General features: G+C 44.8%; 1 long non-coding RNA gene across 1 annotated transcript; it reads left to right on the forward strand.

Annotated features, from left to right (window-relative positions):
• The first annotated feature begins 15,466 nt into the window (after positions 1–15,466).
• LOC130473842 (uncharacterized) lies at positions 15,467–26,446 on the forward strand. Its single transcript, XR_008933177.1, has 5 exons — positions 15,467–15,514; positions 16,681–16,722; positions 22,909–22,965; positions 23,268–23,321; positions 26,392–26,446. It is a non-coding gene; the product is annotated as an uncharacterized LOC130473842 (long non-coding RNA).
• The last annotated feature ends 821 nt before the right edge of the window (positions 26,447–27,267 follow it).

Consider the following 27,267-nt stretch of genomic DNA (forward strand, 5'->3'; position numbering starts at 1 on the left):
AGCAAGGTAGTCTGGCCCTGTTCTTTAAAATAACATGCCCACCTTGAATTCTACTTCTGCACCTTAATTTCTTGAGTACCTCTTTGAAAGTTTGAGGCGGGCCCTTTTTGTGGGAGAATATGGTAGGAATATAAACAAATGAAAATTCTTAGAACTATAATTTCCTTATCCTATTTTCTCTACTGTTCTGCCTTCTTGTTTCTTTTTATCAGGGTTTGACAGGAGTGGATGGCCCACCTGGACCCCTTGGACTGCCAGGAGAAAGAGTAAGTGCCAAGACCTTAAAACCTTGTTGGGGAGGGAAGAAGGAACAAATAGCGGAACCATCCATAGCAAATGATACCCCCCGGTAGGATAAGAATAGTAATCTATAGCCTATTACATCACCAACCTGTGGCAAAGATACCAAAAGTAGGAAAATAATAGCATTCCTAGAAAAAAACACCAGGGAACCGATGAGTCTAGCTGTGACAGTAGGTCTGCTAGGGTCCTTTATGTATGGGTACTTGGACTCACATTTGCCCCTGGACTGACTTGGTTGTTCCTTGGAGTTATGCATGAGTTTTCCGTCCCTCAGAGATGACCTCGCACCCAGCCCTTGCAAATCCCGGGTTTTCCCGTTGCTGTGAAATCCTGATTCTTCGATCTCTCCTGAGGTTTGCCCGGGTCAAATTGTCCTCCTCTCCATGCATAATCCGAAGCGCGGGAGAGTGGAGCTGCGTGTGTGTGTGTGACGTTTTTGTTGCAGTAAGCACTACAGCCAATTACAAAGCAGTGTTTCAAGGGGCATGGAACTCAAATGCTTCCTGATTTTTTTTGTCTTCCAGCTAGAGTTCTTTCTGAGTAGACATTGGTCACATAAAAATGGGTTTTAAAACAATGCTTGGGTTTCTTCTCCCCACCACCATCCCACTCCTTTAAAAGAGCTCCTTTTTGTGGAATTGTTTTTTAACATGGCACTTGGGTTTCTGACAGGTGGGAGGAGAGGGGAACTGGACGTTTTTCTCACAGTAAGCACTACAGCCAATTACAAAGCAGTGTTTTCAAGGGGCGGGGACGCAAGCTTCTGGACTTGAGCTGGTGATTGTGCTGGTGCATAGCATTTTTAGGATTCGCAACAGAAAAGTGAAGGTCGAGCAAGCATCAAACCCCAGGTAAAACTCCCACAGACCTAGGTCTCCTGGTATGGCAGTGGGGGGCGAAACGTGGGGGCAGTTCGGTGTCACGCCAATACCACGGCATCACTTCCGGCATGAACCAGAAATGACATCATCGTGTTGAAACATCGCTCTAGGATTCGCCAACTCAATGATGTTAATTCCAGTTGGTGCCAATGACAACACTGCGCCAGCGTTGGCCTGGCAACACTATGTGACATAGAACTAGTTCTCAGCAAAGTTGTCCGCCTGTGTCTGGACCATTTCAGAGGGGTGGGGCTCATGTGACTAAATGCAGCTCAGTAGTAAACAAAAATACCTCTATATAGGTAACTATTGTGTTAGGAAAAGGCTAGAACTTTTGTCTTCCTCCAGAAGATTTATGACAAGTTGGATATTTTGGCAATACAACATTCACGCCGAAACTCTTCTGATTTTGTACCGAAAAGTCTTCACCAGGAAAACAATTTCTCCGGACCTATGCACAAAACCCCACTCTCTCGAAGGCATAGAGCACAAAAGTCCAGCTATCCTAATCACTCTATCCTTATTCCTGACAGCTTTAGGATCTATTTAAACATACATTCCTATCGGGGCGTGTCATAAATTGGCATGGAAAATGGGGAATTAAAGAACCCTTAGCGTTCTTATTGTGCTGCCATCCAAGGGATATTGACCTGAAACACGTTGATAGACTCCCAGGCTTATTAAGAGAATATCGTCTGTCCCTTACTTTCTACTCCCCTCGGATCCCAGCGTTGAATCTTAAAACCAGGACGGCTTAAAGACATTTGGCATTTTCCCCAAAGAATATGAACACATGAACACATGAAGTTGCCTTCTACTGAATCAGACCCTCGGTCCATCAAAGTCAGTATTGTCTACTAAGACCGGCAGCGGCTCTCCAGGGTCTCAGGCAGGGTTTTTTCACATCACCTACCTGCCTGGTCCCTTTAATTGGAGATGCCGGGGATTGAACCTGGGACCTTCTGCATGCCAAGCAGACGCTCTACCACTGAGCCATGGTCCCTCCCCAATCTTTTTGCAGTCTTTTCGCAAAACAACAACAATAGTTTTCATCTAAGGTCCCTCCTAAGCCCCCTTTTTAAAAAAAATCAACTAAATTTGCTCCCCCAAACTAGGCTGAGTCTCACAATAACTTTTGTCTTCATGTCTGTTTTTCTGAGTGAAAGGAATGCTCTTTGGCAAGATGGAAGAGCATTTGGTCGTGTGATTTTCCACCTGCCACTCTCTGTCACACAGTGAAGATCCTTGTGCTGCGGTGGCGGCGGCTGCCAAAGCAACTGTTTGTAAATCTGAAGAGTCAATCAGGTTTCCAATGGCCAATCAGAAGACTTGCTGGGCAAAAGCCCTACCTGGCCCTGCCCACTTTCTAAAAACACTTGGCGGTAGGGTTGCCAACTGCCAGGTAGTAGCAGGAGATCTCCTGCTAATTCAACTGATCTCCAGCCGATAGAGATCAGATCACCTGGAGAAAAATGGCCGCTTTGGCAATTGAACTCTATGGCATTGAAGCCCCTCCCCAAACCCCGCCCTCTTCAGGCTCCGCCCCCAAATCTCCCGCCTGTTGAGAAGAGGGACCTGGCAACCCTACTTGGCGGGCACCAGGAAATGTGTCCCGGGGGCTCTATGTCACCCACGGGCGCCATGTTGAGGAGCCCTAGAGAGCCACTGGAGAGTAGACAAGGAGGAGGAGGTTTTTACATGCCGACTTCCTCTACCACTTCAGGGAAACTCAAACCGGCTTACAATCACCTTCCCTTCCCCTCCTCACAACAGACACCCTGTGAGGTAGATGGGGCTGAGAGTGTGTGACTAGCCCAAGGTCACCCAGCTGGCTTCATGTGTAGGAGTGGGGAAACAAATCCAGTTCACCAGATTAGCCTTCACCACTCATGTGGAAGAGTGGGGAGTCAAACCCGATTCTCCAGATCAGAGTCCACCGCTCCAAACCACCACTCTTAACCACTACACCACGCCGGCTCTCTCTTAGTAAAATGGACTGATTCTCTGGCTTGGTATGGGGGGGGGGGGCAATGTCCATAGTGCCACTTAATATGTGGGCATCTTGGTTTACTTGCCAGAAAATCTGACTACCAATGGTCTGTTGTGAATTTAATCAACATTTTTCCCCAGTCAATCTTAACAGGATTACAGTTTGTTCTTCAAGGGGGGGGGGTGGATTAATTATGCTTTTTGACTCTCCAAATCTGTCCATCTGATTAAGGTTTCTCTTTAAATTTAATGTGGAACAAAAGCATTGCTAATCTGGTTTGGTATGCAGAATACCAGGGTGCCTCCTTTTGATCTCCAAATAAACCCACAATTACTCGGATGTTTTCCAAAACTGCCTCTGTGTCCTTTGACACTTTTGATACCATTTCCTTGCTTCTTTTTTTGCGTGTGCCTAAGATCCAAAAGTGTCTCCACAGAATTCTTTCAAAGACTACCATTAAAATCTTTTGTACTGGTAACCTTGAGAAGCTGATGTTTACATTGTTTTGAAGGGCTTCTGTTCTCAGCTTTTTGAGAAAATCCCATAAGAGAAGCGGAGATTTGTTTGTTGTGGCCTGGATACAAATTGAGAGCAGAAGGAAGCTGAGAGCAAATTGAGAGCAGAAGGAAGCTCTAGTCATAGAGGGGAGGGGCCGTGGCTTTGTGGTAAAGCATCTGCTTGGTGTGCAGAAGGTCCCAGGTTCAATCCCCAGCATCTCCAGGTAAAAGGTTTGCCAGCAGGTGATACGATAGACTTCTGCAATAAGACCCCAGAGAGCTGCTGCCAGTCTGAGTGTACAGTACCAACGTCAATGAACCAGGGGTCTGGTTCGGTATAAGGCAGCTTCACGTGTGTTTATGTGTACTAACCATGGCCAACCCTGCTCTGGCAAGAGAGAGAGAGAGAGAGATGGCTGTACTCTACTCCCTCCAGGATTTTTCTGAGATGCTTCAGTGACTTTCTGTCTGTTCCTTCCTCTGTCTCTTTCAAAATCTAAACTATGGTGTCAAACATAAGGCCCGCGGGCTGGATCTGGCCCCTTGGGAGCTCTGATCTGGCCCGCGGGCCAGCTGAGGCAGCCACCCCCTCCAGTCTCAAACTGGGCTGGCGAGGCATGGCCCTGCCTGACCAAGTGACATTGATCTGATCTAAACTATTCCTTCACAAACATATAAGAACATAGGAACATAAGAAGAGCCCTGCTGGATCTGAACAGGTGTCCATCTAGTCCAGCATTCTTAGGGTTGCCAGTCCGGGTTGGGAAATACCTGGAGATTTGGGGGATAGACCCTGAGAAGGGTGGGGTTTGGGGAGGGGAGGGACTTCAATGCTATAGAGTTCAATTGCCAAAGTGGCCATTTTCTTCAGGTGAACTGATCTCTGTTGGTTGGAGATCAGTTGTCATAGCAGGAGATCTCCAGCCACCACCTGGAGGTTGGCAACCCTAAGCATTATGTCCCAACCCGTTCCTCTGGAGGGCCAACAACTGGACATAGAGGCTGAGGCCTCCACGAGAACAGAAGAAGAGCCCTGCTGGATCAGACCAGTGGTCCATCTAGTCCAGCATCCTGTCTCACACAGTGGCCAACCAGTTCCTCTGGAGGTCTGATAACAGGGCAAAGAGCCCAGTGTTGCCTCCTGGCACTGGTATTCAGAGGTTGACTGCCTGTGAACATTAGTCATTGTTTAATCCCCTTTTCAAGCTATCTTTGCCTGTGGCCATCACTACATCTCTGATAGCTCAAGCCGAACAATGCAAATAGCTGCCAAGCAGGATTGTTCAGAAGCCAACTCTTTGCTGATTAGGGGATCACCTGGGGGTCGGGCTTCTGATCTCCCTCCTGGGAAATTTTATGGGTCCCATTCATGCTAAGAGACAGCACTGTTTCCTGGGGTACGAGAACCAGAAGCCAACTCCCAGTTATTTCCACAATCAGCTGAGAGGTGGCATCTGATCTTCCAGTCCTGGAAAACATCTAGTGCTGGGAGATCAGAAGTCAGCTGTTGGCTGATCTTTGCAATCAGCTCTTGTTCCGTTTCTGATTTCCCCACCCACCTTGGCACCATTTCCTTGGGTTGCAGCAACACTGGGACCCAGCAACTTTTCCTTAGTGGGAGGTCAGTGAAACCGACTCCAAGCTGATGAGGGATCGGCTGGCAGTTGGCTTCAGATCCCTTGCTGCGATTCGCCTGTTGGGGACAAATGGCATGAGTAGGTTGCCTACTCCAGGACAGCCTGTCCATTAATCAGCCGCCTGATTGGAAGTGGCAAAGTGTGTGTGCGTAGAAAGGGAGGGAGAAAGGGAGCAATACATGGAGTATTGCTCCATAAGATTTGTGTGTGTGAAGTGCCGTCAAGTTGCAGCCGACTTATGGCAACCCAGTAGAGTTTTCAAGGCAAGAGACTAACAGAGATGGTTTGCCATTGCCTTCCTCTGCATAGCGACCCTGGTATTCCTTGGTGGTCTCCCATCCAAGTACTAACCAGTGAGAGTCATTTGGAGCTGCAACTCCCTTTACTTTTATGACTTGCACAGAATTGCGTTTCTTGATCATGGCAGAGTGTGGCAAAGAGGCACAAGCCAAAAATTGACTTTTTATACATTAAAGAATAAATGGACACAAAGATGACATTAAAAGTTGCAATATTCAGAGGATTGGAGGAGAACATTCCAATCTCTTGGACGGTAGGGATTTTTTCAGCCATCTCTTCCACTCTCTTCTTGAAAGAACAACTTCATGAAAATCAGAAAAAAATGGAATTTCCCAGAAACTATGTGTTAATCGTTCTGTTTCAATTCTTTAGGGAGCCATAGGGCCTCCGGGACCAGCTGGGCCAGCTGTAAGTGAATCTCCTCCTTTATATATTTTGCATAATATGATAGAACATTAACTGTACAAATGTTCACTTGGGAGAAGAGACATTGGGAATGTTCTTCCTATTGGTTTAAGCAGGTTTGGGGCCAACTCGTAGCTAGGGTTGAAAGGTCCAGGCTGAGAAATACCTGGAGATTTTGGAGGTGGAGCCTGGGGAAGGTGATGTTTGGAGAGGGGAGGGACTTTAATGGGGTATAAGGCCATAGAGTCTACCTTCCAAAGTGGCCATTTTATCCAGGTGAACTGATCTCTGTCACCTGGAGACCAGTTGTAATAGTGGGAGATCTCCAGCCACCACCTGGAGGTTAAGCATAAGTTTATTTTGAAACTTTACCTTGTGAGTTGACAACCTGTATTTTGTTTGTTTCATTGAAAGAGACTGATGTCAGAAATCCACATTTGTATTTAATGGTATTTTTTAATTAGAGGTGCTACTGTATGCTTTTGCAGATTTGATATTTCTAGTACCTTCATTCCCCCTTGGGTCTATTGTGTATACCACCTGGAGGTTGGCAACCCTACTCATGGTGGGTTGTTGTTTTTTTGTATATATTGAACCATTATGGCAAGAAGTTGTGAAATTGTTACATAATAGTTCACAACATTTTCTATCCTCTCCATAGAATGCTAAGTGACCGTAGTAAACCTAGCCATGTTACATTAAGAGACCAGTCCTAAGCAGGTCTACTCAGAATCCTATTTGGGTGTCTATTCTGTGGGGGTTACTCTCAGGAAAGTGTTCTTAGGATTGCACTGTTAGACACTGTCACTCCATCCATACAGAAGGTGTATGTCCTCATTTCTTTAGCTGGCCACCATGTGTGCAAACGTGGGCTGCTGAGAGCCACCATGTGCCCCAGAAGAAGATTCGCTCTGCCTCTCCACAGACAGAAGAAGGAATTCACCAATCCCTAATGGCACAAAGGAGGGAAAGCCTCTCTAGGAATCCATAATGGCTCATTACAACCCTTTGCTTGACATGAAATCATAGCAGTCTTGCTCTGCAGAAGATCACACATGGATTCCAAGAGAGGGTTCTGCCTGTGGCCAAAGCCTGCAATGAATAGACATCGTGTTGGTTGAGAATAAAATGAGGCAGGAAGGACAGCCTGGTTGCTTGGGGGGGAGGGGGCTCCAAACAAAGGCCAAAGGAAGTTTGCACCCCCAGTCCCCCCACAGTGGCCGTACGTCTGTGTACGCTAGGGTTGCCAGGCTATGCCTGACAATAGGTGGGAGGGTTTGGGGCAGGGACATGAGGGCATAATGTCATCTGCACCACTATTCCACTTCCAGGGAAAATGCAGAAGTGACATAAGGCAGCTCTAGGAACCACTGGAAACTCTGTGGTAAAACTCTACGGTTTCCACTGATTCCTAGAACTACCCCATGTTGCTTCTGGGTTTTCCCCGGAAGTGACGTAGTGGTGCCCTCCATATGCATGTTCACAGTTTTGGAGTTAGTTTATTTGCTTCCGCACATGGCCTAAATAATGAGGATTTTTTATGAAGGGTGCTGTCATCATGGGCACAACACAAACCCCCCTTATTTTTTGCACATCCTTATCGATATAGCGATATCATGGCTGCATTTTTAAAGGCACTAAAATATCATTTTATCAATATACCGTTGTAATGATACATTTAGTAGATACTTATTTTAAAAAGTAAGTCTCTAGTCTTTCCCCTCATGGAGGGGAAAGGCATATTTCCTCAAGGGAGGAGGGTAGAGACTTACCTTAAAAACAATGAAAACTGGGAATTCAGAGAACCTGCTGAACCTGCTGAATGCTGATATACCATTACAATGGTATATCATTATAAGGGTTTACTGCCAAGTAAATATCTTTAGCACTGAGACTGTGCAAGGTAATAGCTTCCTCGAGCACTTTTTCAAATTGTACATTTTAATAAATGGAAGGGGAAGGTAATGGATTTTCGCATGGCCGCCTGTTTTTCAAGTGGTGGCGCACTTCTGAAAATGTTTTTTTGATCTATTTTACAGGGCAGAGGACTTCCAGGACCTCCGGTAAGTAAGACCAGCCCTCTTTAGAAAAGAGACGTCAAAAATAATATTGTTTCTTCAGCAACATAACCGTTTTACACTTCCCTTTGTACAACTACAATCTCTATGCAGTGTATCTCTATCCAGTCCCCAAAAGCCTTTGTATTCTAATTTTGTTCTCCAGTTACAAAGACATAAACGTTCACCACTCCCATGGCAAGAGTAATTTGTGCTGAATATTCTGTCCCTTTGTGTGCGGGTGCTGCTTAGAACGGTAGGCATTTCACTTGAACCCTCAAACTGTCCCTTAGTTTGTTGACAAATTATGTTTTCAAATCCTATGTTTAACATCACCAGCTGGAGAAGTCCTGCAGGTCAATCTTATGTGGGGTTACTCCAGTCTAAGCCCACTGAAATGAATGGGCTTAGACTGGAGTAACTCTTCTTAGGATTGCACGGTTAGTTTTGGGTTTTTTTTAAAAAAAAACTTGCCTGCAGCAGCTCTGGAAAGTGCTTCTTGGAGCGTACTCCCACGGTAGTAATTTGCACTTTCAATTATGGTCAGCGTGGGGCTTCCCTTGAAGAGTATTTGAAAACATTAGGTGATGCAGAATTGTAAGGCTTCTCCTTGCCACAGGTGCTAGCCTTTGGCATGAGCCGAAGGGCGAGAGCTAAAGGGCTCTTGCCCTGTGGCTTTAGCCTGAAGATCGAGGCTGGGCCCCCCATAAGTATTTAAGAAACTTTTACATTGTTGTACTTATTACCCCTTTTGGCTTAGGTAGACATTTGGTCAGTTCTATAAGTTTTAGGTTAGATCAACACAATAGGGTTGCCAACCTCCAGATGGTGGCTGGAGATATCCCACTATTACATCTGATCTCCAGGGACAGAGATCAGTTCACCTGGAGAAAATAGCTGCTTTGGAAGGTGGACTCTATGGTATTATACCCCACTGCAGTCCCTCCTTCCCCAAACCCTTCCTTCGTCAGGCTCCACCCCCAAAATCTCCAGTTATTTCCCAATCCAGAGCTGGCAACCTTTTTCACAACAAGATATTTCTAGGGTGAAGGTATCCACTTAGAAGGTGATGATAAATGCTCATGGCCCGTTTCCAGTCACCTGTAGGGAGTGCTCCATGTTTGTATTCCTTCCTGAGGACAAGGTGGACTTCACTTGTCAGAAGTGTAAGCTGATGGGGCTGTTAGAGGAGAAGGTTCAGACTGGTTTCAGGTCTCACCCTTGGCGCTCTGGGAGGGGGAAGCTAAGACATGGAAGCATCCCTCTAAAAATACACAGAATGTATACCCTCTTGCTGTCCACTGTTACACCCATGTTGTGAGGACTATCAGGAGAAACCAGCCCAGTTTGAAACCTAAGTTCCTATGTGTGTGTTGTGTGTGTGTTAAGTGCCGTCAAGTCTCTTCCGACTCATGGTGACCCTATGAATGAAAGTCCTCCAAAATGTCCTATCTTTGACAGCCTTGCTCAGGTCTTGCAAATTGAGGGCTGTGGCTTCCTTTATTGAGTCAATCCATCTCTTGGTTCTTGTAGGTTATCCGGGCTGTGTAACCGTGGTCTTGGAATTTTCTTTCCTGACGTTTCGCCAGCAACTGTGGCAGGCATCTTCAGAGTAGTAACACTGAAGGACAGTGTCTCTCAGTGTCAAGGGTGTAGGAAGAGTAATATATAGTCAAAAAGGGGTTGGGTTTGAGCTGAGTATTGTCCTGCAAAAGTATTGTCCTGTAAGTATCAAGATAATGTGCTAATGAGGGTATGGTATGTTAATATGGAACCATTGTATCCTGAAGTGATCTGTTAATGTGTGTAATCCAAAACTAATCTGTATGGCTATTGTTGAATGTTGTCTTTGTCTGGAGGTTTTTCAGGGCAGGAAGCCAAGCCTTATTCATTCTTAAACTCTCCTCTTTTCTGTTAAAGTTGTGCTGATGTTTATGAATTTCAATGGCTTCTCTGTGCAATCTGACAAAATAGTTGGTAGAATTGTCCAGTCTTTCAGTATCTTGGAATAAGACCCTGTGTCCTGTTTGTGTCAGTCCATGTTCAGCCACTGCTGATTTCTCAGGTTGGCCAAGTCTGCAGTATCTTTCATGTTCTTTTATCCTTGTTTGTATGCTGCGTTTTGTGGTCCCGATGTAAACTTCTCCACAGCTGCAAGGTATACGATATACTCCTGCAGAGGTGAGGGGGTCTCTTTTGTCTTTTGCTGATCGTAGCATTTGTTGTATTTTCTTGGTGGGTTTAAACACTGTTTGTAGGTTATGTTTTTTCAAAAGTTTCTCCATCCTATCAGTGACTCCTTTAATAAATGGCAAGAATACCTTTCCTATGGGAGACTGTTTTTCTTGAGTTTTCTGATTTTTGTTTGGTTCAATGGCCCTTCTGATTTCATTCTTGGAGTAGCCGTTTGCTAGCAGTGCGTGATTTAGATGGTTAGTTTCTTCCTTGAGAAACTGTGGTTCACAGATCCGTCTTGCACGGTCCATTAATGTTTTGATTATTCCTCTTTTCTGTCGGGGGTGGTGGTTGGAGTTTTTGTGTAAGTAGCGATCTGTGTGAGTTGGTTTCCGGTAGACCTTGTGACCTAACTGAAGGTTTGATTTACGGATGACAAGGGTATCAAGAAATGGGAGTTTACCCTCAATTTCCTTTTCCATGGTAAACTGAATGTTTGGATGGATATTATTAAGATGGTTTAGAAAGTCCATTAATTTTTCTTCACCATGGCTCCAAATGGTAAATGTATCATCTACGAACCTGAACCAGACTGTAGGTTTGTAAGGTGCTGATTCTAATGCTGTCTTTTCAAAATATTCCATGTAAAAGTTTGCTATTACTGGACTGAGTGGACTTCCCATAGCTACTCCATCAATCTGTTCATAAAATTCTTGATCCCATAGGAAATAACTTGTTGTCAAACAATGGTGAAATAAGGCTGTTATATCTTCTGGAAAAATCTGGTTAATCAATGAGATTGTGTCTTTAACTGGAACCTTGGTAAACCTTGATGTTGTATCCCTCTTTACCAAGGTTCCAGTTAAAGACACAATCTCATTGATTAACCAGATTTTTCCAGAAGATATAACAGCCTTATTTCACCATTGTTTGACAACAAGTTATTTCCTATGGGATCAAGAATTTTATGAACAGATTGATGGAGTAGCTATGGGAAGTCCACTCAGTCCAGTAATAGCAAACTTTTACATGGAATATTTTGAAAAGACAGCATTAGAATCAGCACCTTACAAACCTACAGTCTGGTTCAGGTTCGTAGATGATACATTTACCATTTGGAGCCATGGTGAAGAAAAATTAATGGACTTTCTAAACCATCTTAATAATATCCATCCAAACATTCAGTTTACCATGGAAAAGGAAATTGAGGGTAAACTCCCATTTCTTGATACCCTTGTCATCCGTAAATCAAACCTTCAGTTAGGTCACAAGGTCTACCGGAAACCAACTCACACAGATCGCTACTTACACAAAAACTCCAACCACCACCCCCGACAGAAAAGAGGAATAATCAAAACATTAATGGACCGTGCAAGACGGATCTGTGAACCACAGTTTCTCAAGGAAGAAACTAACCATCTAAATCACGCACTGCTAGCAAACGGCTACTCCAAGAATGAAATCAGAAGGGCCATTGAACCAAACAAAAATCAGAAAACTCAAGAAAAACAGTCTCCCATAGGAAAGGTATTCTTGCCATTTATTAAAGGAGTCACTGATAGGATGGAGAAACTTTTGAAAAAACATAACCTACAAACAGTGTTTAAACCCACCAAGAAAATACAACAAATGCTACGATCAGCAAAAGACAAAAGAGACCCCCTCACCTCTGCAGGAGTATATCGTATACCTTGCAGCTGTGGAGAAGTTTACATCGGGACCACAAAACGCAGCATACAAACAAGGATAAAAGAACATGAAAGATACTGCAGACTTGGCCAACCTGAGAAATCAGCAGTGGCTGAACATGGACTGACACAAACAGGACACAGGGTCTTATTCCAAGATACTGAAAGACTGGACAATTCTACCAACTATTTTGTCAGATTGCACAGAGAAGCCATTGAAATTCATAAACATCAGCACAACTTTAACAGAAAAGAGGAGAGTTTAAGAATGAATAAGGCTTGGCTTCCTGCCCTGAAAAACCTCCAGACAAAGACAACATTCAACAATAGCCATACAGATTAGTTTTGGATTACACACATTAACAGATCACTTCAGGATACAATGGTTCCATATTAACATACCATACCCTCATTAGCACATTATCTTGATACTTACAGGACAATACTTTTGCAGGACAATACTCAGCTCAAACCCAACCCCTTTTTGACTATATATTACTCTTCCTACACCCTTGACACTGAGAGACACTGTCCTTCAGTGTTACTACTCTGAAGATGCCTGCCACAGTTGCTGGCGAAACGTCAGGAAAGAAAATTCCAAGACCACGGTTACACAGCCCGGATAACCTACAAGAACCAATGAACTCTGACCGTGAAAGCCTTCGACAATAATCCATCTCTTGTTGGGTCTTCCTCTTTTCCTGCTGCCCTCAACTTTTCCTAGCATGACCGCCTTTTCTAGTGACTCTTGTCTTCTCATAATGTGACCAAAATACGATAGCCTCAGTTTAGTCATTTTAGCTTCTAGGTTCAGTTCAGGCTTGTTTTTATCTATAACCCACTGGTTTGTTTTTTTGGTAGTCCATGGTATCCATAAGACTCTCCTCCAACACCACATTTAATCAATCAATCAATCAATCAGTCAATTAATTCCTACTTGGCAGAAATTAAATGTTCCATTTTTGTACTTTAAAGATTCCTTGTGGCTGGTTTATGGCTGATGCTTTGTTGTCTTTCTTTTATAGGGACCTCCAGGGCCCAGTGGTCTCCCAGGTGCAAATGGGTTTCAAGGACCTGCGGTGAGTGTCTCTTTCTACTGAGGTTTCCCGTCTGCCTCGTGCCACATGCCTAAAAGGACACATCTCTGGTCTTGCTCTTCTGCTGTGCTTGGAAGAGCGAGAGCGATGCCCACACCTTGCAATGTCCTGACTAGCAGGATATCATTTCCTCTTCGAAAATAAATACCTAATGACATTTTGGAACCCTGCTGGACCTTTTTCAATCCAAGCTGCTGTCTTTCCTTTTAGAGCAGCCAAGCAACACAGAATCCTGAAAATCACAACAATTTTTCTTCTACTGCAGTCTTTTTGAAACATTCTGTTTTTATTATATAATAGATATAAAAAGGTACAGAAAAGTAGAAAACGTAACAAGAATAAAAATGATATAAACATTGAAAAAACAGATACTTTGAGTTGATATCAAACTAAGGTTGCTACAATACATACGAACAGTTGATGTAGCATGATTAAAATATTTCATACGTTCAATAGACGTTCAATATTTAGCTTAAAATGTTTGCGTACCACCAACTATATTACCATTAAAGATCCATGTTGCAACTTTACTTATTATCTTTCTAAAAAGGCAGCATATTAAATATAGTCCTCCATTTTTTCCTTTTGTCTTTCTATATTTTCTTCATTTAACTCTTACCATTCTGCTATATTAATAGTTTTCAACTAGTATATTTAAACCTGCTTTGTGGTAAACTGCAGTACTACAGTCAAAAGCTCTGCTCACAACCTGAGTTCGATCCCAACAGAAATTGGTTTCAGGTAGCCAGCTCAAGGTTGACTCAGCCTTCCATCCTTCCGAGGTCAGCAAAATGAGTACCCAGCTTGCTGGGGGTAAAGCGAAGATGACTGGGGAAGGCACTGGCAAACCACCCCGTAAATGTAGTCTGCCTAGTAAACGTGGGGATGTGACGTCACCCCATGGGTCAGGAATGACCAGGTGCTTGCACAGGGGACCTTTACCTTTTATAATATGTTATTCATATAAATAAGCTATTGTTTCACCTCTAAGAACAATCGTCTCACAAATCTTGCAAAAAATTTTCAACTTATATATAATTAATTCAAGTGATTTAGCTCTAGTATCCTTTTTGCAATATCTAGACATTATTTATCTTAATTAATCTAAAATTCCCATCTCAAAAAGAAAACGTTTCTCTCAGAGCTCAGCTTACTCTTTCACTAATTTTCCCCCCTCAAACCAAGTTTTAAGATGAGTAGTCATAATAAAGTTTCTATTTATCTTCAAATTCTTTGGTCTTCTATTCACATAGTTTGTCAATTTCACCATCACCACGTATTCTGCCAATTTACTCTTTCAGTCCTCTGAATCTGGGAATTCTGATTTCCATTGCGTTGCTAGCACAACTCTGTTAAGACAGCCTTCTATCTCTGAGTAAACTGGGTTGGGCTTGGAATACAAATAATTAAAGAGGGAAATCAAACTTTTTCCCGCCTGAATTTCAGATTTGGTGGCATGAAGTTGATCTAGAGGCACAGAGAGAACACATGCTAGTCTCTGGGTATTAAGGTTGCCAGGTCCTCCTCCTCTTCCGGCGGGAGGTTTTTGGGCTCAGTTCGCGCGCGGCCGTGCTGACGCAAACACATCACTTCCGGTTTACACCCGAAAGTGCCACATTGCAAGGGGCCTTATACCACTCAAAACTCCCAGTTTGAGTGGTAAAAGGCATGTCGCGATGCGGCGCTTCTGGGTGTAAACCGGAAGTGACGTGCTGCGGCGTGCAGGCGCGCGTGCACGCTTGCCCGCCGACCCTCAGCTGGTCGGCGGGCACCCAGGTGGATTGGCGGGGGTTTGCCCACCACCGCCGGGCACTTGGCAACCTCACTGGGTATCTAAGCCAGTGTGGCAGCTTTTCTTCAGAACATCATCGGAGGAAAACAGGAGATGGGTGCGTAGCTGTGTCCATGCCCTGAATAGTGCCTAGAGTGGGTGGGGAGCAGGCCGAATATAACCATGCAGCTCAGTTCTACATCAGGGAAGCCGAATGTTCATCATATACAGGGCAGAATTAAAGAGTTTATTGGCTCTGGGTGAAGCATAAAAGAGCGGACCTCCTTCCTCCCCCATCTTAAGCAGAAGCAACTGGAAATGTGTCCTGAGTTTGAGGAACAAAATAATTCAAGTCCTTCCCCTTCAACTAGCGATGTTAAAAAGTTCCTTCCTTTCAACTTCATGGCACATTTTTGTTTTGGATCCAGCCCTAAATCTTGAAGAAAAACTGGGTTCCAAGTGGTGGTATGGTAAGGGGGTGTTCAGGTAACAACTACACGTTCTGGGACTTCAGTCATATACATTTTGAATTGTTACACAGATTTATTGTAGGTGGATTATCTACCTAGAGTTCTCTTCCTGGCTTGTGCGGAAGACGGTCATTAGATAATTATGAAATGACTACATTGGAATTTGTATCCTTTTCTTGTTCTGTTTAGGGACCATCTGGACTACCAGGATTTGCTGGCCCACCTGGCCCTCCTGGCCCGCCGGTAAGTTAAGATTCTTAGATCACACGGGAGCCGGCGTGGTGTAGTGGTTAAGAGCGGTGGTTTGGACTGGCGGAGTCTGATCTGGAGAACCGGGTTTGATTCCTCACTTCTCCGCACGAAGCCAGCTGGGTGACCCTGGGCTAGTCACATTCTCCCAGCTTCACCCACCTCACAGGGTGACTGTTGGGAGGGGAAGGGAAGGTGATTGTAAGCCGGTTTGAGTCTCCCTTAAGTGGTAGAGAAAGTCGGCATATCAAAACCAACTCCTCCTCCTCCTCTTCTTCTTCTTCCTCTTCCTCTTCTTCCTCCTCCTCCTCCTCTCAGAGCCTAACTTCCATGCCCCATTAGAACTGCACCCTTTCTTCGTTTAGTATAAAAGTATTCTTTTCAGTACAGCGGCAGCTGAAGAACAATCCTAATGTGCTTCAGTGCACCTTAGTGTAGTTCATGTAATGCTAATGCCCTGAAAAGGAAGACACAGACTCGATAGGAGCTGAAGAGTACAGCCTTTGGAAACATAAGGACTAAGCTTCCTTGACTGAGTGTGACTTGACTCACTTGTTTGTGCCGCCTGCATGTATTCCCTTCCTTCTAGCACACTGCTGTCTAGATTGTTGTTCTGACCTCTAGAGAAGGTGGGCGGGTGGGTGATCCTGCCTCACTGTAGAGGGTTAAATTAGACAATCTTTTGCTCACTTACAGTTCTTAATTCTTTAGAAGCTAATGCTTAGGGGAGGGGCTGTGGCTCAGTGGAATTGCTGTGCATTCAGAAAGTCCCAGGTTCAATGCCCGGCATCTCCAGTTAAAAGGACCAGGCAGTAGGTGATGGGAAAGACCCAAGACCCTGGAGAGATGCTGCCAGTCCGAGTGAACAATACTGGCCTTGATGGTCTGATTCAGTATAAGGCAGCTTCATATATTCATGTGGGTGTTCAGACTTGGTCAGAAGACTCTCTTTTCTCTGAGTGCAATAGAGAGGCCTTCATGAACCATGCTACGTACATGTAACTGCTACAATAGACTTTCCTTGCAAAATGCTCAGAATTTTCATTGTGTTGTTTGTTGGTCTAATTATAGTTGGATGTTTTTGTCAGTTGCTTGGGGTTCCAAGTGGAGAGCAAAGTGAGACATAAATAAATAAAAATCCTAAATTCTCCTGCTTGCAGGGTGTGCCCGGCGTTCTTCCTGATGGCAACGGAGACCTTCAGGTAACATTTCTTTCCATACGCTATCAAAAGTTTGTGAGCTATTGTACATTGACATATTGCGCAGGGAGTTCCGAAGTTTGGGGCCCACAGCTCAAAAGGCCCTGCATACACATCTCGCTAATCTCAGCCTAAGTGATATTCAAAATAAAGTTGCATCAGCCGTTCCTGTGTCACCGACAGGTTTATTTGGGTGGGGGTGGGCTTTGATTTGGGATTCAAAGTGAGTAGGGATTTTAATTAATGACTTATTTGCAGGAATGACAGCAGATAGCAAATGTTCAGTAGGGCATTTGGTACAATTTGCCGAGTATTGTCCCTGTGGTTGGGTGAAGAGTATATTTGAATGCATCTTCCTTCCACCTAAAAAAAGACCCCTGCACATGCAAAGCTATTGCACTGGCGAGTAGGGTTGCCAAGCTCCAGGTGGGGTCTGGAGATCCCCCAGAATTACAGCTGATCTCTAGAGTACAGAGATCAGTTCCTCTGAAGAAAATGGCTTCTCTGGAGGGTGGAATGTATTGCATCTTCATATCAAATCGCTCAGCGTATGCAAAGCATACAGAAGGCAAGAATCTCTCTCTTGTAGGGTTGCCAGCTCTGGGTTGGGAAATACCTGAAGATTTTGGGGTGGAGGCTGAGAAGGGTGGGGTTTGGGGGGGGACTTCAGTGGGGTATAATCTCAAAGAACCCACCTCCCAAAGCAGCCATTTTCTCCAGGTGAATTGATCTCTGTCATCGAGAGAAAAGTCATAATCCCAGGATATCTCCAGCCACTGCCTGAAGGTTGGTAGCCCTAATTATACCCCACTGAAGCCCCTCCCCTCTCCAAACTCCACCCTCCCCAGGCTCAACCCCCAAATCTCCAGGAATTTCCCAACCCAGAGTTGGCAACCCTACAAGAGAGAGATTCTTGCCTTCTGTATGCTTTGCATACGCTGAGCGATTTGATATGAAGATGCTTTCACAAGAGCCAGTGCGGTGTAGTGGTTAAGAGCAGTGGTTTGGAGTGGGGGACTCTAAACTGGAGATGCGGGTTTGATTCCCCACTCCTCCACATGGGCGGCGGATGCTAATCTGGTGAACCGGGTTGGTTTCCCCACTCCTACGCATGAAGCCAGCTAGGTGACCTTGGGCTAGTCACAGTTCTCTCGGCCCCACCTACCTCACAAGGTGTTTTTTGTGAAGAGGGGAAGGTGATTGTAAGCTGGTTTGATTCTTCCTTTAGTGGTGGAGAAAGTCGGCATATAAAAACCAACTTTTCTTCTCTCCCATCCTGCCACTTGCCCCCCCCCCCCCCCCCGCATACATTCCCACAAGGATGCCATCCAGCGTTCTGCCAAATGTTTGGATCCATTTCCAAAATCCAGGTGTTCACTTCAAACCAGAAAACATGAAATATTATTTATGATGGCCAGCGCTGGCTCTGTATAGCTTGCGCTGGCATCTTTATAAAGAAGCATATCGGTTGATGGTCTCTCTCTTTTTTAAAAGTCCTCTCTTTCAAGTCTGCCTTTGAAATTGAGGAAAAGTTGGATTTATTTTGCTGTTTGTTTCCAGGGGCGACAGCACCTTGTTCCCTTGAGCAAAGAAGGGGAGGGGGGAGATGGTTGTTTGTTCTTTTCCCTTTTGAGCAAAAGTGTCTGGATTCTTTGCGATGAAACAAACATGACATTAATGAGTCGGCGTGCAACATTTCAAGATTCTGCATCTGTTATTATGACAGCTTCTTTAGATTCCTAATTGGTGTACTCGGGGAGAAGCTGATAATTTCCTCGTACCGCCTTTATTGAAAAATCCTATTGAGGCTGGATGGGAAAAATGTCAGCATTTTTTTAAAAAAGAACATCCTGTAAAATTTAATAGAAAATTATACCCCTGGCATGAAATTACATGCTTTGGAGAGGAAGATACCGGGGAAATGTCTCGTTTTTACTCGAGCAGATTTGTTCAACAGCTACCATAAAACTGCTCCTATTTCTAATATCGGACCTTATCTTTATAAGCAAGACTTAAAACCACATCTCTGCTCAACAAAAGCTTCTTTTTTAAATTCCTATATAAAAAATAACAGCCTAACGTACGGTTGCCAACTCCAGGTTGGAAAGTTCCTGGAGATTTGGGGGGGAAGCCTGGAAAAGGCGGGGTTTGGGGAGGGGAGGGACCTCAGCAGGGTATAAGGCCATAGAGTCCACCCTCCAAAGCAGCCATTTTCTCCAAAGGAATGGATGTCTGTAGTTTGGGGATCTGTTTAATTCCAGAAGCAGAGCAGTCTTTCTTTGTGGGCTTTTCTGCATTCTCTTCTTCCTTGTCTCAAAGTTCTGGTTGGTTCAGTGTGTTTTTTAAAGTTCTGCATGTGTTTTGCTCCCTCTAGTGGTCAATTCAATACCACACCCATTTTTATGAAGCGTAAAAAGCTGTGGCATAAATCAGCAGGGAAATAAACTAGATTTAATCTTCTGCTACATGAAATCAGCCACTAGAGAGGGAGTAAAACATGTGTGGAACTTTTAAAAAACACCGAAGAGGCAGGAACTTCGAGCCGAGGAAGAAGAGAATGCGGGGAAAGCCCTATGTTAGGAAAGTCTGCAATACTTCTGTTGTTAAAGATAAGTTTGCCCCTCCATGGTGAAGCCACAGTCTGCAGTGTTTCAGATAATCTTGAAATTTTTCTGGAGTCGTACTTGCAAAGTTGTTAATGTGTCAATGTTCCTGCCATCACCGCTGAATTCATTTCACTTGGCAGGGTTGGTTAGAGCAGATGAGAATCTTGACAACCGGTCATGGAAAGGATTGGATTCATGTGTTTGAAACAGATGTGTTTGCACTGGAATCCCAAACAGACCAAAGTCCTACCTGAGGTCAAAGTTCCACACTGGAGAGACATGCCAAATAGATGAGAGACTTCCAGTTACTAGGGCTGCCAGCTCTGGGTTGGGAAATACATGGAGATTTTTGGGGTGGAGCCAGAGGAGGGAGGGGTTTGATGAGGGGAGGGACTTCAATGCCATAGAGTCCAATTGCCAAAGTGGCCATTTTCTCCAGGGGAACTGATCTCTATCGGCTGGAGATCAGTTGTAATAGCAGGAGATCGCCAGCCACCACCTTGAGCTTGGCAACCCTACCAATTACAAATCTTCTTAAAGCAAATTTGATTGCCAAAATGTGGACATTTATATTCTCTTAATTTTAGCTTTTTGTAATATAATGGCCCCTGTTATGGATGCTGCTGGATTTAGAGACAGGGAGAAAGTCTAGAACAGGGCTTCTTAAACGTTTTCCACTCGCGACCCCTTTTCGCCCGAGAAATTTTTATGCGACCCTGGGTATATAGGTATATAAAATAGGTATACAAATCAATCATTTACTGATAATAAATCATAAATAAATTTATTTTAAAACAATTATTTGGTATACATATAATTTTACCATTCCCTGTTGCCACATTTTTTTGCGACCCCCATATTCAGTTTCAGTTTTGCAACCCCCATATTCATTTATATCATATCCGGCCCTCATAACAATTGAGTTCGACACCCCTGTTCTAGACCAAAGCTTCCTAAACTGTGGGTCGCGACCCCATGGGGTTTTGCAACCCCATATTCAGTTTTGCAACCCCCATATTCATTTATGTCATATCCGGCCCTCATAACAATTGAGCTCGACACCCCTGTTCTAGACCAAAGCTTCTTAAACTGTGGGTCGCGACCCCATGGGGTTTTGCAACCCCATATCCAGTTTTACAACCCCCATATTCATTTATGTCATATCCAGCCCTCATAACAATTGAGTTTGACACCCCTGTTCTAGACCAAAGCTTCTTAAACTGTGGGTCGCGACCCCATGGGGTTTTGCAACCCCATATCCAGTTTTGCAACCCCCATATTCATGTATGTCATATCTGGCCCTCATAACAATTGAGTTCAACACCCCTGTTCTAGACCAAAGCTTCTTAAACTGTGGTTCGCGACCCCATGGGGTCGCGACCCACAGTTTAAAAAGCTTTGGTCTAGAACAGGGGTGTTGAACTCAATTGTTATGAGGGCCAGATATGACATACTGTAAATGTCACTCGGTCGCGTTGGGCCATTCTTTGCTGCCCCAGATTTAGAGTTTAGGGGTGGCTTCCTCAGCTGGCTCGTGGGCCGGGTAAAAGCTCTCAGGGGGCCGGATTCAGCCCGCGGGCCTTATGTTTAACACCCCGGTCTAGAAGTTAATAATTCAATGAAAAACACTGGAGTCACTCGAAAGCTTTAAAGATGGAACGCTGGTATTCAAAATGTTTAAAAACTCCAACTGAAACTATGAAGTGTATGTAACTTCATATCGCATATCACGTTAATGGCTTCCAGATGCCTTTTGGGTCTTGTCTTACCATTTTGCACAGTCATGGAGTCCCCAGTGAATTGTGGTGTGCTGGAGTTCTTTGTCCCACTTATCACCATCCTACAGTTCCCAGGAATCAGAAGAGGAAAGGGAATTCTGGTTAAACCAAACAAAGTCTGTAGTATTGTCGAAGGCTTTCACGGTCAGAGTTCATTGGTTCTTGTAGGTTATCCGGACTGTGTGACCGTGGTCTTGGTACCAAGACCACGGTCACACAGCCCAGATAACCTACAAGAACCAAAGACTGTAGTGTGGAAACTCTCACAACGATGTCGGCTGAGTTGGGTCCATTTGACCTAGGGTTGCCAGGCCCCTCTTCGCCACCAGTGGGAGGCTTTTGGGGCAGAGGCCTGAGGAGGGCAGGGTTTGGGGAGGGACTACCATAGAGTCCAATAAAGCGGCCCTTTCTCCAGGGGAGCTGATCTCTATCGGCTGGCGATCCGTTGTAATAGCAGGAGGTCTCCAGCTAATACATGGAGCTAATACAGGGAGCCAGCGTGGTGTAGTGGTTAAGAGCGGTGGTTTGGAGCGGCGGAGTTTGATCTGGAGAACCAGGGTTTGATTCCCCTCTCCTCCACATGAGCGGTGGAGGCTAATCTGGTGAACTGGACTGGTTTCCCCACTCCTCCACACGAAGCCAGCTAGGTGGCCTTGAGCAAGTCACATTCTCTCAGCCTCACCTACCTCACAGGGTGTCTGTTGTGGGGAGGGGGAGGTGATTTTAAGCCGGTTTGAGTCTCCCTTAAGTGGTAGAGAAAGTCGGCATATAAAAACCAACTCTTCTTCTTCTAATACCTGGAGGTTGGCAACCCTAATTTGACCGCAGCAGAGACAGCGTCTCAATCAGTCTCCTCCAGTTGAACGTTTTCTTACATTTGGCTGAAATAAACAGAAGTGACACCTTAAACACTAACACCTTTTAATTCTAGCATAAACGTCTGGGCGCTAGAGTCCTCTACCAGGAGCATGAGATGAGCTGTCTTTTGACAGACTATATACATACACCCTTAGCAGCCCTAATAGGCCGGATTAGCCTGATTTTGCCAGAGTTTGGAAGCTCAGCAGGCTCAGTACCTGGGTGGGAAACCACCAAGGGAGACAGGGGCTGCTATGTGGAGGAAGGTAATGGCAAACCACCTCTGCTAGTTCCTTGCCTTGGAAACCCCATGAGATGGAACTTCATGGGGTTGTCATGAGTTGGTTGTGACTCGATGGCACACTTTACCTTATACACACACAAACACACACACACACACACAACAATTAGAAGTTGTCATCAGCAGGGTCCAAGACCCATGAAATGCAGGAAGCCCAGAAGAAAATAAAGAGACTCTTCATAATACTGGTCACTGGTGAATATACTATCTTTCCAGTTTCTTGACATTGTTCATGAGGTTCACCCTCTTGCAGCATGTGAATGTTTGGTGGGTCGTTCATATCTCTGCCTTCCTTCTTCCCCAAAAGGGATAATAGGAAAGACAGAACATTTCATGGATTATTTTGGGCTGGTTTAATCTTTCTTTCTTTCTTTCTTTCTTTCTTTCTTTCTTTCTTTCTTTCTTTCTTTCTTTCTTTCTTTCTTTCTTTCTTTCTTCCTTCCTTCCTTCCTTCCTTCCTTCCTTCCTTCCTTCCTTCCTTCTTTCTTTCTTTCTTTCTTTCTTTCTTTCTTTCTTTCTTTCTTTCTTTCTTTCTTTCTTTCTTTCTTTCTTTCTTTCTTTCTTTCTTTCTTTCTTCCTTCCTTTCTTCCTTTCTTCCTTTCTTCCTTTCTTCCTTTCTTCCTTTCTTTCTTTCTTTCTGCTACAGTGCCCAGCCCTCTGCCCGCCTGGCCCTCCAGGGCCACCAGGAGTTCCAGGATTCAAGGTAAAGAGGCATTTTTGGTTATTTACTTTTTATTTACATTATTTATAGTCTGCCTTTCTCACTTGGACTCAAGGCTAGAGGTCTGGAGAATTTTTGTTTTCAGAAAATGGGGGGGGGGGCTTTCAAACCCTTTCATCACCTCTACCTTCTGTGTTTCATGCACAGAAGAATGTTCTTCCATTCATGTGTTGAGTGGGCAGCCATTTGTTTCAGTCTAGCTAAAAACTTTCTAACTTGCTTTTTTCTGAGTGATCCGTAAGATCACATGAATGAGATTCTGACTGTTGCAGCTTTATTTTTAGGGTCATACTGGTTACAAAGGCGAGCCTGGAGAACTAGGCAAAGATGGAGAGAAGGTAAGGCTTTAAATGATAAAGTTTGGTTACCAGTTAAAATTTCAAAGGAATTGTGTTCAGAAAAGAACAGAGGCTACAACATATTTATTTAAAATATGTATCTTCTGCCTGGCAACCTAGTAGGTTCTTGAGGCAGGCTGACATATGCTATAATAAAACTAAAATAAGTCTAACAAATAAAACATTAGAGTAAATTGATAAGACAGAAGAAGCAAAATCAGTTGTGGGACTCCAGAAGACCTGCTTAGAGTCTACCAGAGGTCTGGGTAAGTAAGAATAATTTCACCTGGTGCCTAAAACTCAACAGAGTAGGTGTCAGGCCAATAGGTACAGGAGGAACTGTCATAAATGAAGAAACCACTTCTCTTCTAAAGGAGATCTGGCAACCAGCAGGAAACTGGGGGTGGCGGGTAGGGACACAGGGAGTGGCCGTCAACGATGGTGTGATATCACTTCTGAGAACAAGCTGGAAGTGACTTCATGCCTTTCTAGGAATCACTGATTTCCCCCAGAAGTGATGACAGTCTCCTCTAGGAATTACCTGTAATACTATGGTTTTACTATAGTTTCCAGTGATTCCTAGAGAGGTGTGATGTCACGTCCAGGTTTTCCCCATTTTTTTTACTCCCAGTGGCTGCTGCAATACCAGTGGGCATATGGCAACCCTAGCAGGGGAACCACAGATCAAGGCCTCAGAGAAGATCTCAACTAGATGGTGAAGGATCAGGCAGACCTGCAGAATCAACAGCCGTTTGAGTAGGCTTACCAGACCTCCCGCTATGGTGTGAGACCTCCTGCCAATCATTACTGTTGCCTGCCACCACTCTGAGCAGCAATGGGAGATTTTTTTTTAAAAGCCTGCCACTGGCCACTGTGTTGGTACATCACTTTTGGGTATAACCAAGAAGTGACAATGGGTAGTTCTAGGAATCACCAGAAGCTCTATGGTTCTATCATAGATTTCCCAGGGGTTCCTAGAGCTACCCATTGTCACTTCTGGGTTGTACCTGGAAGGGACGTAGTGACATCAATAATGTCACTGACATCACTCCCCCCACCCCATGTCTCCACCCTCAATCCTCCTGCTGGTTGCCAGGCTCAGCCTGACACCTCTACCTTTGAGGAACACCTTCTGCCTGTGAGTGTTCCAGCCTGTTGGGTAGTTGTTAGGAGTTATTTTTAGGAACAAGGCAGAGCAAACAAGGAGTCAGATGCCTGGCTCGAAAGGGAACTTGATGACTTTCTTCCCACACATCTCAAATAATGTAACCGGTGCTGTCTGTCACTACTGCTGTGATTGGTGTGGGGAAAGGGGGGGCAGAAAGAAGACAGACCCTCCTTGACTCCTTGGAGACAACATCCAGGGAAGGTCCTGGTCCTCTATGCCCTGTGTTGGCACTCCAGAGGAATTGGTTGGCCACTGTGTGAGACAGGGTGCTAGACTAGATGGACCTCCAGTGATCCAGCAGGGCTCTTCTTGGAGCAGTGGAGTCTGATCTGGAGAACTGGGTTTGATTCCCCGCTCCTCCACATGAGCGGAGGAGGCTAATCTGGTGAACTGGATTGGTTTCCCCACTCCTATACACGAAGCCAGCTGGGTGACCTTGGGCTAGTCACTCTCTCTCAGCCCCACCACCTCACAGGGTGTCTGTTGTGGGGAAGGGGAGGGAAGGTGATTGTAAGCTGGGTTGATTCTCCCTTAAGTGGCAGAAAAAGTCGGCATATAAAAACCAACTCTTCTTATGAGAAAGCAGTAATACTAGAGGGAGAGATTTGTAGATGCTTCTAAGGCCTTGTATAATAACACTAATATTGTGTACGCCTCAGCAGCTATTTTATACAATTAATTCATCACTTTTCCGGTGAGTGGGGAAAAGAGAGGAATATTATACTCATAAGATTTTACTATTGCTGCTTTTAGTGTCTTAGTGCTAATACTACTGCTGGTTTTATGGCTTTGATTTTTTGTGGTGGTGTAATTTTCTTTTGGGGGGCACAACCTTGAGAATGAGGTGATATAGATTTTTTTAACAAAATAAAACAATAAAATTATACTGCAAATACCAAGACACCCCCCCCCCCCGTCCTGATGTGCATATAGAACTCTTCCACAGGCTGTCACCCTGGCGGTGATGGATGTAGAATGAAGGAGCATATTTTTGGTGAGGGAAAGAGAGAGGCCTTGCAGGACAGGATAATCTGTAAGCTTTGGATATGGGGGAGACACCCAGTGTGAATCCCCGATCAGTCTTGAAACAGCATGAAGCAGCTTTGTATGTTTATGGAAGGAATCATGCCTTGGGGCAGAGCACATGCGTTGCCTACAGAAGGTCCCGAGTTCTAGTAAGAGGACCTTAACTAACGAGCCTGAATCAAGAGGCCATCATATGTCATACTAGATTATCCCAGACTCAATAGGATTGCCCTCTCTGGGTTGGGAAATATCTGGAGATTTTGGGGATGGAGCCAAGGGATGGCAGGGTTTGGGGAGGGGAGGGACCTCATCACAGTATAATGCCATAGAGTTAGGGTTGCCCAACCTCCAGCTACTAGCTGGAGATCTGCTATTGCAACTTATCTCCAGCCGATAGAGATCAGTTCCCCTGGAGAAAATGGCTGCTTTGGCAATTGGACTCTATGCCATTCAAGTCCCTCCCCTTCCCAAACCCCGCCTTCCTCAGGCTCCACCCCAAGAATCTCCCGCTGGTGGCGAAGAGGGACCAGGCAGCCCTCCAAAGCACTTTTCAAAGCAGCTGTTTTCTCCAAGGGAACTGATCTTGGTTGTCTGGAGATCAATTGTAATAGCAGAAGATCTCCAGGTGCCACCTTAAGGTTGGCAACCCTATTGATGGGCATAGGGTTAGGGATGCAGTAGAACTCAGCTTCTTGTGATAGTTTGCTCCGTAGATGGTGTTGCCCAAGGCAATGCCCTGCAACTAAACTCTTGCCTCTTGTATTGGTCGGGATGGTGAAATTAGAGGAAAATTAGAAGAAAACTGGGAAGTGTTTTGCAAACACAGGGCTTGTCAATACACCTTATCGCATTTATTGTATTATTCTTCACTCTCAGGGTTCACCAGGCCCTCCAGGCCCTGCGGGACCTCCAGGAAGTGTTGGCTTGCAGGTAAAACTGATGTCCTACATGTAAGGAAACAAGCTGAGCTATTTGGAAGAAGGGTGGGGTTTAAAAAGTACCCATAGTCTTGGGAGCAGTTCATCATGGGTATTCAGCAGTGAGGCAGCTGGTTCTGCGTACATGCCCCAAATTATTGTGGATTTTTTAAGAGGGGGGTATTCCACATGTCCCAGAGTGAGTCCCACTGACCTCTAAATCGGTTTGAGATCTTCAGATTGTGAGTGGTCTGTTCTTCTCTTGGTCCTCAGCTTTGTTGTCTATTGTATTTCTTCCTTAGGGTCCCCGAGGATTAAGAGGGCTTATTGGACCGGTTGGCCCTGTTGGTGAAAGGGTAAGCCTGGGTCTCTTCCCTTGGATTTTTGTCCACGCACTTATTGTCTCCTAAACAGTGATTTCCTTAGCAAGATTTCTAGTAATTGTTCTGTAAGTTGGTATATTGCAATGGCCAAGAGAAGGAGGTGGGAACAGTTCAGCTCTCTCGTTGGGATAATGACTGAGATATGTGAAGCAATTCATTCTATGTGTCTTCTTGCCTTCCAAGAGTAATTCACTTAAAGACAATTTCACCTTCTAGACCAGGCGTTTTTAATGCCATCTCCTTATTTTCAGGGATCCATTGGCTTCCGAGGGCCACCGGGACTTCCAGGACCTCCAGGAAAAGCGGTATGATGCTCTTTTTTGCATTGCTAGATTGTCTTAAGGGCCTTCCCACGTGATCTCAGGTAACAGTAAGGACATCTGCCTTTCATCTTGGATAGCTGACTGGAGTCAAAGTAGACCTTGCCAGGCTTTGGGTTGCCAGGTACCACC

The sequence above is a fragment of the Euleptes europaea genome, chromosome 2 (genome assembly GCF_029931775.1).
Source record: "Euleptes europaea isolate rEulEur1 chromosome 2, rEulEur1.hap1, whole genome shotgun sequence".
Taxonomy (NCBI): Eukaryota; Metazoa; Chordata; class Lepidosauria; order Squamata; family Sphaerodactylidae; genus Euleptes; species Euleptes europaea.